This window comes from Mustela nigripes, chromosome 2, assembly GCF_022355385.1.
Source record: "Mustela nigripes isolate SB6536 chromosome 2, MUSNIG.SB6536, whole genome shotgun sequence".
NCBI lineage: Eukaryota > Metazoa > Chordata > Mammalia > Carnivora > Mustelidae > Mustela > Mustela nigripes.
Window position 1 is genome coordinate 16,487,017 of NC_081558.1, and position 14,602 is coordinate 16,501,618.

Consider the following 14,602-nt stretch of genomic DNA (forward strand, 5'->3'; position numbering starts at 1 on the left):
AGTAAACTGTATGAAGAGATACACTCAAAAACACTGTAGATAAGTCAAAATGGAATTGTAAAAATATGTTTAAGTAACCCACAGGACAGTAGGAAAAAGAAAATGATGAAAAATGTAGAAACAGAGAAAACAGATAAAAAATGAAATGGCAGATGCAACCCTAGAGTATATTAATAATTGTATCAGATATAAATAGGCTAAATACTCCAATTAAAAGACAGGGATTGGCAAAATGATTTTAAAAAACATAATCCAGGGGGCACCTGCGTGGCTCAGTGGGTTGGGCCTCTGCCTTTGGCTCAGGTCATGATCTCAGGGTCCTGGGATCAAGTCCCACATCGGGCTCTCTGCTCAGCAGAGCCTGCTTTGCCCTTCTCTCTGCCTGCCTCTCCACCTACTTGTGATCTCTCTCTGACAATCAAATAAATTTTTTAAAAAAACATAATCCAGCTATTGGCTGTCTGCAAGAAACTCACCAAAAAATATAACAACATAACTAGGTAGAAGGACAGAAAAATATACATCATGTAAATATTAATAAAAATAAAGTAGGAGTGGCTGTATTAGTATCAAAAAAGTCAAATTCAGAGCAAAGAAAATGGTTTGGGGTACAGAAGGACATTATGCAATCATAAAAGGGTAACAATCCTAAATGTCTACACACCAAAAAACAGAGCTGCAAAATACACGAAGAAAAAACTGATAGAATTAAAGACCCCTGTGTGGCTCAGTCAGCTGAGCATCTGCCTTCAGCTCAGGTCATGATCCAGGGGTCCTGGGATCAAGCCTTGCCTCAGGGCTCTCTGCTCATTAGGGAGACTGCCTCTTTCTCCCCTCTGCCTCTCCCTCCTGCTCACACTTGCTCTCTCTCTCTCTCAAATAAATAAATAAAATCCTAAAAAACCTGATAGACTTGAAAGAAGAAATAGACAAATCCACAATTATAATTGGAGACATCAAACCCCTCTCTCAACAACTGAAAGAACAAGGAGACAGCAAGTCAGCAAGGGTGCAGAAGAACCCAACAACACCATCAACCAACAAGAGATAAGCAAAATTTGTGGAGCACTCTGCCCAACAGTAGCAGAATATAACTCTAGTTCCCACAAAACATTTGCCAAGATTGACCATATCTTAGAACATAAAACAAACTTCGACAAAGAAACTGAAATCACACAAAACATGTTCTCTGATCTGAATTAAATCTAACTAAAAATCAATAACAAAAAGAGGAAAAATCTCCGAACTCTTAAGAACTAAACATCCAGGGGCCTCTGGGAAGCTCAGATGGTTGAGCCTCTGACTCTTGTTTTTGGCTCAGGTCATGATCTCAGGGTTGGGAGATCGAGCCCCATGTTGGGCTCCATGTTCAGCATGGAGTCTGCTTCAGATTCTCTCTCCCTCTCTCTCTGTATGTCCCCACTGCTCTCTCTCTCCAAAACAAATAAATAAATCTTTTTTTTTTTTTTTTTTTTTTTTAAGAAAGAAACTAAGCATCCCATTATTCAATGGGAGAGTGGGGTTTTGAGACACAGGAGGAGCAGGTAGGACAGGGGACAGAGTTGAAACCCCTTCCTCCCAGTCTCCCTCTTGAAGCTGAACCAGGCAGCATGCCACTCATGTTTGACCCAGGACATCTGTCTTTCTGATACTTTGTTCTGTCCTGTTATTTGTCTGTAACTCAGTTGCTCCCTCCTCCTCTCTCTGTTAGGACTTCTGGCTCTTTCTCCATCTCCAGCTCTCTCTCTGCCTCACCCTCTATATCTCTCTGTCCCTCATCACTCCTGTCCTCTCCCTCAGCTCCACAGCCTCCAAGTCCTCTAGTGACCTCTCACCGCAGACTCTTCATTGTCCTTGGCACTTTCTGATCTATCTCTAAGCCAGCTGCCTCTCAGCTCTCAGGTTTTATCTCTGTTCTACAATGCTTTCTCCCTCCCTCTTCCAAGCTTCCCTGGGCTACAGGAGAAGCTTTCCCAGAACCCATGTGGCTACATGGTCTCTTCCCCAGGAGCTGAAGTTCACAGTGTTGGTGACTAAGGACAAGTGATGTGCTCTGCCCATCAGTATGCAACAACAGGGACCCTGGAGGGCTCCAAGGACTGAGCCCAGGTGAACCCAGGTGAGTCCAGGCCCAGGTGTTTCTTAACCACCATTCCTTGGTCACCAGGGAAGTTGCACTTTGACGAGAAAGTGGCCACAGGATGCAACACGAATGCCAGAGGCCACTGTAAGGACACAAAGGCAGAACATGACTTGTAGAATGAGGAAGTGGCGGGCAAAGTAGATGGGGACCTGGTAGATGAACCAGAACCTGATGGTTATTTGGAAATGGTAGAGAATCGGAAGTGAGCAATTTGGATATTAGGAAATATTTTGTTTTGAGACTGCTCCCATGAAATAAGTTAACCAAAAAATCAGACACCTTCAGAGCTGAATGTTTCCCTGGATACTACTTTAAAAGTGGGCTCTCTAAGCACAGAGGGGACATTTGGCCTGCTCAGACCTGCCCTGATCGGTGCTAGGCAGACTCTGGCTTCCTGACTTGCACTAAATGGAGGGAGGCGAGTGAGGGGAGGCAGAGCTCCCTTCAGTTGAAGAATCTCAACAGAGCCTTTGCTCTGGGCCAAGCCCTTGTCAAGTACTGTGGGTCACCAACCTGCATCAGACTTGGTCCCTGCCCCCCCCCCCCAAGGACAACAGACAAGAGAGCAGGGAGTTACTACCACAGGGGAGATAAGAATGTGTGGGAAAAGGCACGAAAGACAGTGCTTGTGCCCAGTGCCCTGTAAATGGGGGAGGGGTCACCATATGGGGCAGCTCCAGGAGAGGCTGGGAAAGCCCCCACACAGCCCCACCCTGGCATCTTCCAGCAACCTCCACAAGGTGGGCCTGGCTAGAACAAAGTGATTAAGGGAGAGGTTATAGGGATCGGAGATTATGGGACCTTGCAGAAAGCTGGGAGAACTTTTGCTTTCATTCTGAGGGAGGGATGAGTCATTGGAGGGGCCTAAAAATAGACTAAGAAGGAGGGACAGGAGGGGAGCAGAGAGACAATTGTGGGGACTCAGCAGTAATCTGCAAGAGAGATGTGACAGCTTGGTCTGGGATGCAACAGTGGGGAAGTGGCAGCATAGGTTGGATTCTAGATGTGTTTTAAAGGAGGTCACCATGGGGTTTGCTTACATCACCAGGGAATGTAGCATCAGGAGACGGGGACGCTGCTAGGGTGCTTGGTCTGAGAAGTTAAGAAGAAAGGACTTGTGTTGCTAGATGGGAAGACTAGAGGAAGCAGACTGGGAGGAATAGATCAGAAGTTCCGTTCTGCACACTGTCAGTAGAAGAGACCCTTGGACCTCCAGGTGGATGGTGATAGAGGAGGTTCCCCAACCCACTGCCACCCAGTGTGGCATTGGTGCTACAAGTCAAAGGTAGAAGTCTGCCACTTTATCTAAAATTTATTTTGGACCATGGATCCCTGTTCTCCCCAGGGTAATGTTGATGCCTAGTTATGCAAAATCCCGTGTCCAACTCTAGGAGCTCATGAAACACCCTGTACATGTCCGTGGATCATTCTCACATGTTGGGTGTCTGGGATTCCACAGCTTTCCCAACCCCTCCTTCAAGCCCCACTCTGACTTTTTGTACCCTCCGCCCTTCCTGTGTCTGTGACTGTGGAGTGCCGACAATCTCCCATTCAACCATTGCCTCATCTCCCTGTTTCGTGGATGTTGGTTCTTTCTTTGCACATGAACTCAGAAGGAGGCTGAAGTTTTTCTTTGTACAGTCCACATCTAATGCAAAGCCTGCCTCTTGGAGTTGCACAGCGAGAAGTCCTTTGTGATTGATTGTTGACCTCTGCATTAGAGAAAGAGCAGGAAATGTCTACCCCGGCCGCAAGAACAACGGACACATTCACAAGCCTCGGAAGGGCTTGTGTGCATTTCTGGACAATGTTTATTCATCATATTATGGGCCACTCAGTCTTGCTCACAGATGTCAGTGCACAAAAGAATTTATTGAGATTAGATCTGAGCAGTGATATACAAGACGTGAGAATTGAACCCGTAAGAGAGGGGTTCCCTTGAGAGGGGAACAGAGCTTCCTCGAGTGAAACTTCTGTCCCAGTGACAGCCCAATTCAGGCTTCCTTCCAGTTGGGCAGCGGGGCTGAGGCACAGAGGACAGGACACCTGCCCAGGAGGGACACATCTGCCCATGGAAATGCCCACAGCTCGCTATGCCCCCGCTCTACTGCCTACACCGTAGCACTCACAGGCTGACCCTGCCAGGTGCCTGCTGCCCCCCGTGCCCACTCGAACTTGAAGCGGTGGGGCCTTCAGAGTACAGCCCCCCCCAGGAAGCCAAGTAGTTGCAGCTTCAACCCACCGCCCTAACGGACTGGCTCACACTTCAGATAGCGGCCCTATGGAAGTAATATTTGCTTATGGAATCTCTTGCCAATAATTATCAACAAGCCTACATCAGCTTGTTTGCTCAGCCATAACCTTAGTTTCTAGGAAAGTGCTGGTCCTGGGAGAGGAGTACAAAGTACAACTGAATTTTGTTTAAAACCCCACCAGCAGATGTATAAATCGGCAAGACCACTTTGGAGAACGGTCTGAGGGGACCAACTGGGGACGACACGCCCTTGGCCGGTGCCCGGCCGGCTGATCAGCGCTTCCTAACTGGCTCTGGGAGTGCAGCTCCACCAAAATTATCTTTGGGTTGATGATACTTTTGTTGATGATAAAGAGTAACACGGAAGAGAAACAGCATCGAATGTCACTCATTCGTCAGTGGTGTGAACAACGTGCTTCTTCCCTTAATCAGTCCATAGTTTTCTGTAACTGGAGTAATATATCCTAAGTTCCTTTGCTCTGTTTAGAGGGGAACGCTTCTGAGCCCATCGTGCATTGCCAGCACATTCTCCATCACTTCCTTCAGGCTCATCCTAGCCCAACAGCCAAACAAATCTATCAAGCCTCGATCTGTAAAACATTTGCATGCTGTAAAAACTCCCCCATGACTGATTTCACACTACCAACATGGACAGTTGTCACTGAACTTGGAGCTGGGAAGGGAGAAGGTAACTCACATTGTGCCAAATTTCCACCATTACAGATATAACCTTGGCAGCCCCGGGAATGCAAGAGAAGGAAGGGCAGAATGGGGCAAAACTTTGCAAATTCTTTTTTTTTTTTTTATGATTTTCTTTCTTTTTTTTTTTTTTTAAAGATTTTATTTATTTATTTGACAGACAGAGATCACAAGTAGGCAGAGAAGCAGGCAGAGAGAGAGAGAGAGAGAGGGAAGCAGGCTTCCTGCGGAGCAGGGAGCCCGATGCGGGGCTCGATCCCAGGACCCTGAGATCATGACCCGAGCCGAAGGCAGAAGCCCAAACCACTGAGCCACCCAGGCGCCCCAAAACTTTGCAAATTCTCGACAGTCTCCCAGAACTACATCCAACTGAAACAAGCACCAAGAACATAAACAGGAATGTGCATATGAGCGTTTCCCTAGGGGCGCCTGGGTGGCTCCGTCAGTTAAGCGTCCGACTCCCCATTTTGGCTCAGGTCGTGATCTCAGGGTGGTAAGACCGCGCTCAGCGGAGAATCTGCTGGACATTCTCTTCCTTTCCCTCCCTCTGCCCCTCCTCCTACTCTCTCTCTCAATAAATAAGTAATCTCAAAAAAAAAAAAAAAATGAGTGCTTCCCTAGACATCCCAGATGTCTGAGAGGTAGACTCACAATACCTAAATGATAAACGAATAAATGATAAAGAAATAAACACAATAAGAAATAATATTATAAACCAAGCCAGGAGAATGAGCCTGTCCCCATGAGCCACTATAGCATGGCTGAATCCCACAACTATAAAGCTGAGCAGAAGAGGGGGGGGACCCAGAGGAGCCCTGCTGCCTTTCCTGCATGTGTACAAAACTCAAGAACAGGTCAGATTAGCCTCTGAGGCCACAGGATGGGAAAATGGTAACTTTGGGGAGTAGGAAGGCAGGAAAGTGATTGTCGGGGGACGGGGGTGGGGCTTTGGGGTACTGGTAACGTGGGCTATTGGCGGTGATCCCATGAGGGGGTTCATTTCGGGGTAAGTCATCTAGCTCTGCAAAATATTAACGATGCAATTTTCTGGAGGTTTGTTATTTGTGCATAACAAGCTTATTTTTAAAAGCCACCAGCATGAAGGCATACATTTATTACATCCATGTAATGAATGGCTGTGGTCCTGGGAAGGGCCTCCTGGGCACCCCCAGAGGTACCACCCTTCTTGGGGGGGTGTCAGAAATGCTCCTCCGGGGGCCCTCTGGAAACCACAGAACAAAGCTTTTCCTGAAAAGTGACCCTCTCCCTGAAGTGTCAACCCTTGTCGGGGGCTAAAGAGAGAAAGGATGGGGATGAATCTTTGTTAATGGACAAGAGTCACGGTTACCCACATCACCGTGGGGGAGGTGTTTGAGCTAGAGCATGGGCCCTGGAAAAGGAAGGAAGGAAAGAAGAGACAGACAGAGAGAGAGAGAGAGAAGGAGCAAAGATGTTTGGCAGACCCTGGCAAGCTCCTGAGCACAATGTCAGACCCTGTTCTTCATACGGTGCGTGCACTCCTCTCTGGGTCCTTGGCCACCCCCGTGCAGTGGACCTTGTCCTCAATCTGCCCATCTCACAGATGAGGAGGTCAAGGCTTAGGGGTGAGGTGAAGCTAAAATGCCCCTCCAGGCAACTGCAGGCCCCATACCCTACCCCTACTCCCCTAGAAAACAGCGTGTCCCCACGGGGAAGGCAATGCCAAGAAGGGCCCAAAATGCCCTGCCCCAGAACACTCTGCCAACGTCTGCGCTCCTCCCACGCTGGCCCTGAGCTCTTAGGATCTGGGGCCCCCAGCATACTGCTGTTTATCAAGATTAACTGTGGTTGATGGAGCAGGGACTTCAAAGGGGCCCACAGGAGGAATAAGGAAATAAATGAAAAATCAAATCAAAGGTTCCCAGCCGGTCCTGCCACCTGTTCCCAGGCAAAGCTGAGACCAGAAGGCATAGTCTCCTTACCCACGCCCACCCCCGGCCACCTCATGAGGCAGGGCAAGAGCCCGCACCTGGGGCAGAGAGGACAAGCCTTCCACACCCTTGAGGGCTGCTGAGTGGGCTCCAGACCGGAACGAGTCACCATGACCTCTGGGACTGGCCTCTGGGGCCCTCCTTCCTCCTTGGCCAGCCTCCTGCTCTCCCAAGCCCCTGCCAGCTCCAGGAGGAACACACCTTCTACCATTCTTTGTTGATCAAACTCTGAGTCAAGTCTGACCTCCGTCCAGGACCCAGCTGGAGTTGCAGGGAGCAGAGACGGTGGTAGCAGAAAGCTCAAGGGCACAGACTGGTTGAGCCAGAGGAAGGTGGTCCAGAAGGTGGATTCAGAAGGATTCTGCTCACTGAGCTACAGGCTTTGTTCTGCCAGGTCCCAGGTTGCAGCTGTGCTCTGGGTCCAGAGCAGCCTACCCCCGCCGTGTCCCTGGGGCTCCCTGCTAGGGAGCGGGAATGAGCAGGAGTGGGGGTGGTGGGGTGAGGAAGGAGGCTTGGTGGGAAAGTACAGGATGTCCACTCACATTTCGGTCTCCACGGAGGACCGTTGCTTGCTTAGTGTCAATCACAGAGATGCTGAGGTCACAGGCAAGGCCAGTGGGGGTGGAGGTCAAGGTTCCAAGGACCCAACACAGCTCCTAGAGAGAGTTATGGGTCCTTCTCAGAGAAAAGAGGTCGCAGAAGGTGCCCACCGCCCAGAAGGCCCTCCGGCCACAGCCTTCCCCGTGCCCAGCCCCTCCCCCAGATTTTACAGAACGCACCCCTGCTGGCGAGCTCCCTTGCTCCCCGTGGGTGTTGGCAGTCACACTTGGAAAATGACAACTTCTTCCTCAAAAGGTCAGGGCGCATTGTGGTCATGCTGATAATTTGTGGCACATTAATTGTGGCTATTATTGGCTAGGAGTGGACACAAAGGCCCAGTCAGGTCGCTGTCCCCCCGTCCTTGCCAGGACCAGGGTCACGGTGTGTGCTGTGGCTGCCCATGGGAGATGGGCTCAGGTGCACACTGGGGGCTCACTTCGCGGAGGAGGGAGCTGAGACCATGGGCCGAGTAGAAACTGGGAGACCTTGCGTATAAGGCACACGAGGACCACCACTGCCCACACAAAGGCTAAGTAAGGAACTCAGGAGACAAGGTGTCCTGGAGAACTGTCCTTGGAAGCTTGAAGGTCTGGTGCAGCCCTGGGAGAGGAAGGACAGGGAGGCGAGAGGAGAGGGCAGCAGCCTGTCCTCTAGTAGTGACAGGAGAGAGCACTGTGAAAGGAGCAAGAGCACGTCTGTGCCCAGAAACCCCCCTCTCCTGCCCGCCACACTTCAGACCCCTGCCCCTGGGGCAGGGACAAGGAAGCTCTCCTGCCTCCTGACCCACGGCGGGGCCCTCGTGCGCTGAATGGGAGGAAGGCCCCAGAGACAAATGATATCAAGTTGGGGGGGCGATCTCAGGGCGGTCACCCAGAGCTTGAGAGTGACGCAAACCGGCCACAAGATGAACGACCGCCTTCAGCTTCCAGCCCTGCGTGGGCCTACAGGAGCAGCATTTCCAGTTACCCAGTTTGAACCTCAGTTTTCTCATCTTTAAAAGGGGAGCAATGATCTCCAAGGTGGCGGTGGGGATTCGATCATTTATCTTTTTAAAAAGCTGAACGTGGTGTCTGGCCCAGTAAGGCAAGGTGGGTTCCAGTCTTCCTTTCTGTCCTGCCTGCCACCCACCAAAGCTGCTAGTGCACTACGATCACTGGGTATGTGTGATGGAATGAATGATCACTGGGTATGTGTGATGGAATGAATGAAGGAGAGAAAGGAGGCCGGGGGGGGGAGGGGAAGGGGGCCATGCAGGGAAAAGGGGACAGTAGATAGTAGGAATGCCAACCAATACGGACCCTCCCAAATTCCGCAGAGGGCATTTCCTGGGAGGTTCCAGGCTGAGCCAGAATCCCCAAGACCAGGGATCCCCCGTACCTACCCTCCACCCCACTGCACCCCGAGGGCCTATCAAAGGCCTGAAAACTTTGCCGAACTTTCCAGGGGGACACCTGCTTCTTCCCCTCCATCACTGGCCCCAGGGGACGAGGGCCTGAGTGACGAGGTCCAGGAGGCCGTCTGGTCTGCTTTGTGGAAGTTTTCTACAACTGTGCGCTGTGTCTCCCTTTCTTCCTCTCCCCCTCCCCCCTTCCTTTTCCTTTCCCTCCTCTGCCTCTCTCCCCACTCTCTCTAATTGATCAGACACCCTTCCCCCAAAGCAGAGAGCTGTAGACCCTGGAAGCCCCGGGCCCCCTGGGAAGGGCAGCCACAACGTATCTCTAGAAGGACAAGCAGAGGTCCTGTTCCCAATGTGGCAGCAGAGGAGTTGGAGGAACTGGCTCCAGCTCAGCCAGTTCCCTGACAGTGGAGAGGAGGACCCCGGCAGCTGGCCACCTGCTCTCCTTCCCTGGGGCTCAGACGCGGCCGAGGGACTCCTGCCATCCCTTCACTCCAGGGGCATTTCTCCAGCCCTTGGCTGGGCTGGCAACACACCAGCATCCCTTTCCTCGTGGGGATACTCAGTGGACAGCGAGGTGGGAAGAGGCAGCTAATATCAACATCCGAGAGCAGGCACGTGACTGGAACCCTCACAAGATAATCTCAGGCATATGAAACAGGCTCACAGTTTCATCTGAGCACAAATGCACCCGAATCGGGCTGCGCCAAGCCAACAGTGCCCAGGAGTCCTCCGGAGACCGGCACGAGAAGCCAAGTCAGGAATTGTTGAGTGGCTGTAGTTTAAAGGCCCGCTGGCTATTTGTGAATGGTCGTCCTTATCATTTTCATTTTGAAACCTTGAGGCATTTATGGGCTTAGATTTTGGATAGTGTAGGTAGGGGCCCCCCAACACAGGAGCTACCTCGGACTAGCGGCCTCCTTGTCTCTAACAATGCTGCCACCAGGGTTCCCACAGCGTGTCCCCCCCCCCATGCTCACTCAGCATCTCCTTCTGCCAGGAGGGGTATGACAGATCCTGGGGCTCACAGCAAATGGGGTGACAATAGGCTAGAACGCTGGTCTTCTCAGTCACAACTTTGTGCTCTGCCCCTAAGAAGAGCTGAGGGTCTATTCCCTGGAAACAAATCTAGCCTACCCAGAAGAAGATTGGTGGGACCGAACCAAGGCTCACTTCCCTGAGTGGGAAGTCTCTACATGTATTACTTGGAATTCTTCTGGAAAGATTTATCTTCCCTTCTTACTTTTCATTTACTCGGCCATTATGAATTCATGTATGCTCATGTTCTACTTTGGATTATAATCCCATACCATGTTACTTTGTGGCTCAGACTGCTCCAACTTGGGCCATCCAGGAGCTCGGGCAGGTTGGTCCAGGAGTCCCTTTGACATGCCCCCATCTTTCTTTCTTTCTTTTTTTTTAATTTAAAGATTTTATTTATTTATTTCACAGCGAATGCAAGTAGGCAGAGAGGCAGGCAGAGAGAGAGGAAGGGAAGCAGGCTCCCTGCTGAGCAGAGAGCCCGATGCAGAGCTTGATCCCAGGACCCTGAGATCATGACCTGAGCCAAAGGCAGAGGCTTTAACCCGCTGAGCCACCGAGGTGCCCCTGCCCCCATCTTTCTGATTTTTGAGCCCTTCCTTACCTTTCTGGCACTACAAGATGCTCCCGGCTCATCTCGTATTTCGTCCTGCTGTGTCCCAAGGTGCCCTCACTCCTTTCCTAGAGAATGATATTTAGAAACTAAGTTGTAAGGACTGAGTGTGCTTGTTGCTATCAGAACCTCTTGGCAGACAGGGCTGGGTGGGTGTGTGTATGGGGAACATACCTAAGTCTGTCCACAGACTGACGCTGTCTCTTTATCTACCCATCTGTGCAGACACGAGCTCCCTGCGGCAGTCTCCAGTTCTAATCCGGCCCTCAGGATCCATCCTAGCCTTCCTTCCCGTGCACCTGCTGCTTCCCTCTGCTATGGCGCAGACAACCTGGCCCACCCTTGTCATCCTTGTATTTACTTGTTCAAGCCCGGCACACCTGTGAAACAATGTGAGGATGGCACTCCTTTGGGAGCACCTGGGGGCTCAGTCGGTTAACTGTCTGACCATCGGCTGTCTGACCTCGGCTCAGGTCTTGATCTCTGGGTCCTGGAATCAAACCCAGCACCAGGCTTCCTGCTCAGGAAGTCTACCTCTCTCACTCTCACTGCTCGTTCTCTCTCTCTCTCTCAAATAAATAAAATCTTAAAAAAAAAAAAACAAAAAAAAACACAAAAACTGGCAACCCCTCTGGGAAATGAATCTACTAATTAGAGTATGATATTTGCAGATCCTTTCATCTTTAGCCCAACCGTGTCCAGGCCAAACGCTATTTTCCAAAGTTAGTGGGATGGGCGCCTTGTCCCCCTAGCCACGTCAGTGTGGTTATGTCACGCATTTGTGCAAAATGTGTGTCCCTCATAAAGCAGAACTTCCCGGCCCTGGATGCACCCTTCAGCATTCTTTACAGCGAGCAAGGTTATTTTAGAGTAAGTTTTCTCGGTAGAGGGCGCCAGAGGGACGTGGCGGGAGGAAGGTGCCGTGCGGCTGTTTGCAGTGTAGGGCTGGGGAAGGGCAGGGTGGATGTGAGGACCGGCATCCAGGCTACACCGTGATAGCCTGGGTCTGGTGCTAATCTTTTCTGCAGCCCTCTAGCTCGCAACCTGGAGCCCTGCACAGCCTGCCTGACCCATGCGCCTGCTGTGTGCTGGTGCCCAGACTCCCTCTCCAAACCTCCGCGTGGTCTGCGCACAGTGACCTGTGGCCCCAGGGTCATACGCTCACCTGCAGCCCAATGTACAAGCCTCCATGTGGCCCAGGCACTTGGAAGGCCTCCTGTCCCTGCCAGTGCCAAGGACACATGGCCCTTTCCAAGTGTGTCCTTCCTTGAGCTCTCCTTTGGCTCTGCAGCACTCTGTAGTCTTGTAGTCTAGTTCACATTTCTTTATCAGCTTCTCTGCTACCTTAGGAACACTCCCGTTGGAAGAGAAGGTTGGCCTCAGTCCAAAGGAAGGAGACCTAATTTAATAAAGCAGTCAAATGATGGCACCTTGGGACCAAAGCCAGTGGAATGGTAAGTGCAGACTCGGGCTGGTGGTCTGCCTCTGGGCTGAAGGCAGGAGCCGCTGGTCTGGGTAGCCTCCCACTCCCCAATCCCAGCCTTAAGCATTCACTAGGAGCTCAGCCGTGGGGGCACAGAGCAGGGCTCCCTCCTAGGTGCCTCTCCCTGGCTTTATATATGCTGGTGAGAGTGTGTCTGATGTTCCTGGATCAGGTGGGTTCCTCTGTGTCAGGCTGGTCTCAGGGACAGGCTAAGCACAGCTTCTAGTAATACGAGGCAGGACCCAAAAGGAAACCAGGCTCAGAGAGACCCCAGGGTCACACTTAACTTTCTCTCACTTGAGTCCAATGCATTTTCTGTTCCCTGTGCTGCCGTGGCACCCTTCGCTCAGAGATGCTCCAGCAGCATTTAGAAGCATGCATGCTCCCTCCCCAGCCCGAGATGGAAACACTGTCCGGGACCATAGCAGGGGCAGCTCATGACCCCAACACAGCCATCGGCTCTCCAAAGACCCTGAAGAAAGGTCTGAGTCAGAGCATGGGGACCAGGGACACGCCAAAAAGCACAACTTGGAGTCCTTAAAGAGACTCTGTAATGCCTCCCTCATCTGATGTCTTTGTGCTTTTAATCTATTATAAAATACTTTAGACATATATGAATACGGAAAGATTGAATAATCAGACGACTTGTAGCTTAAGAAATGGAATATCATCAATACAGACAATGCCCCTACATGCCCCTCCTTGACTGTCTCAACCCTCCCTTATATTTGTGAATCTTCTTATGCCTAACAGCAAGTGAGTGGTTGTCTATGTGACATAGAGTACCGTTCTACGGTTCTGTTCTTTATATAAGTGGTATCACACTATATTATTCTCCAACAACTTGAATTCTTTGCTCAACGCTATGATTGGAAGATAGGTCCCTGTTGATATAGGTAGTGCTAGGTCAAAGGCAGCAAGGCTTTTCCTGTAAAAAGCCAGGTAATATGTATTATAGGCTTTATGAAGCAAGAAGCAAAAATGAGGGTATTATGTACTTACATAACAAGAAGGAAGCCAAATTGCCACAAAACTTTTATTGATGAAATTCAAACTATAATAATAATAGAATGGAAATTGTAGTATAGGTCTAATAACAAGAAGACTGAAATTCTTTTTGATTAACATCAAAGTTAATGTTTCCTATTGCAACTGTTCATCTTAATAAACTATTCTTGGTTCTTCGGTTGTACCAAAACAGGTGTTGGTCCAGAGTTGGCTGCAGGTGTTAGCTTGCTGACCTCAACTCAAGTTCATTCATTTGTACTGCTCTATAAAATTCCACCGGATGGGGGTGCCTAGGGGGCTCAGTTGGTTAAGCCTCTGCCTTCAGCTCAGATCATGATCTCAGAGTCCTGGGATCGAGCCCTATCAGGACCGCTGCTCAGTGGGGAGTCTACTTCTCCCTCTTCCTCTCCTCTTTCCCTTGTGCATGCTCTCTCTCAAATAGATAAATACAATCTTTTAAAATAAATAAATATGAGGCACCTGGATGGCTCAGTCAGTTAAGCCTCTGCCTTCGACTCCGGTCATGATCTTAGAGTCCTGGAATTGAGGACGGAGTAGGGCTCCCTGCACAGCATGGAGTCTGCTTCTCCCTCTCCTTCTGCCTCTCCCTCCACCCCCACTTGTCCTCTCTCTTTCTCTCTCAAATAAGTGGATAAAGTCTTCGAGAAAGAATAAAATACAGGGGCACCTGGGTGGCTCAGTGGGTTAAAGCCTCTGCCTTCAGCTCAGGTCATGATCTCAGGGTCCTGGGATCGAGCCCCGCATTGGGCTCTCTGCTCAGGCAGGGAGCCTGCTTCCTCCTCTCTCTCTGCCTGCCTCTCTGCCTACTTGTGATCTCTGTCTGTCAAATAAACAAATAAAAATGTTAAAAAAAAAAAAGAAGAAGAATAAAATACATACATACATACATAAAAATTCCATTGGATGACTCTAAAAATTCATTTCTTTATTCACAGGGGAAAAAGGAGTTCCAATTGTTTTGATATTAAAATGATGCTTCTATAAATAATCTGGTTTATATCTGTGCACTACATGTGTAAGTGTTTTTCAGAGTAGTATACATAGAAGTAGAGTTGCCAGTAGTTGAAAAGGGCATGTAGATTGTTAATACTGAACTGCTTTCCAAGGTGGGCGTTCTAATTTCTACAAAGACTGGCAGTGTATATGTATACCTGATGGGTTACGTGTTTATAAACACTTGGTATATCAATGTTTCCAGTTTTGCAAATCTGGTTGGCGTGTGATGCTTTGACTTTCATTTTCATTTCTGGATTACAGGTGAGGTTGAATATTTTTTCAAATGTTCATTGATCTTTCATGCTTTCTCTTCTGTAAATTGCCTATTCATACCTTTTGCTTGCTTTTTTAATGAGTTGTTTATATTTTTCTCATTGA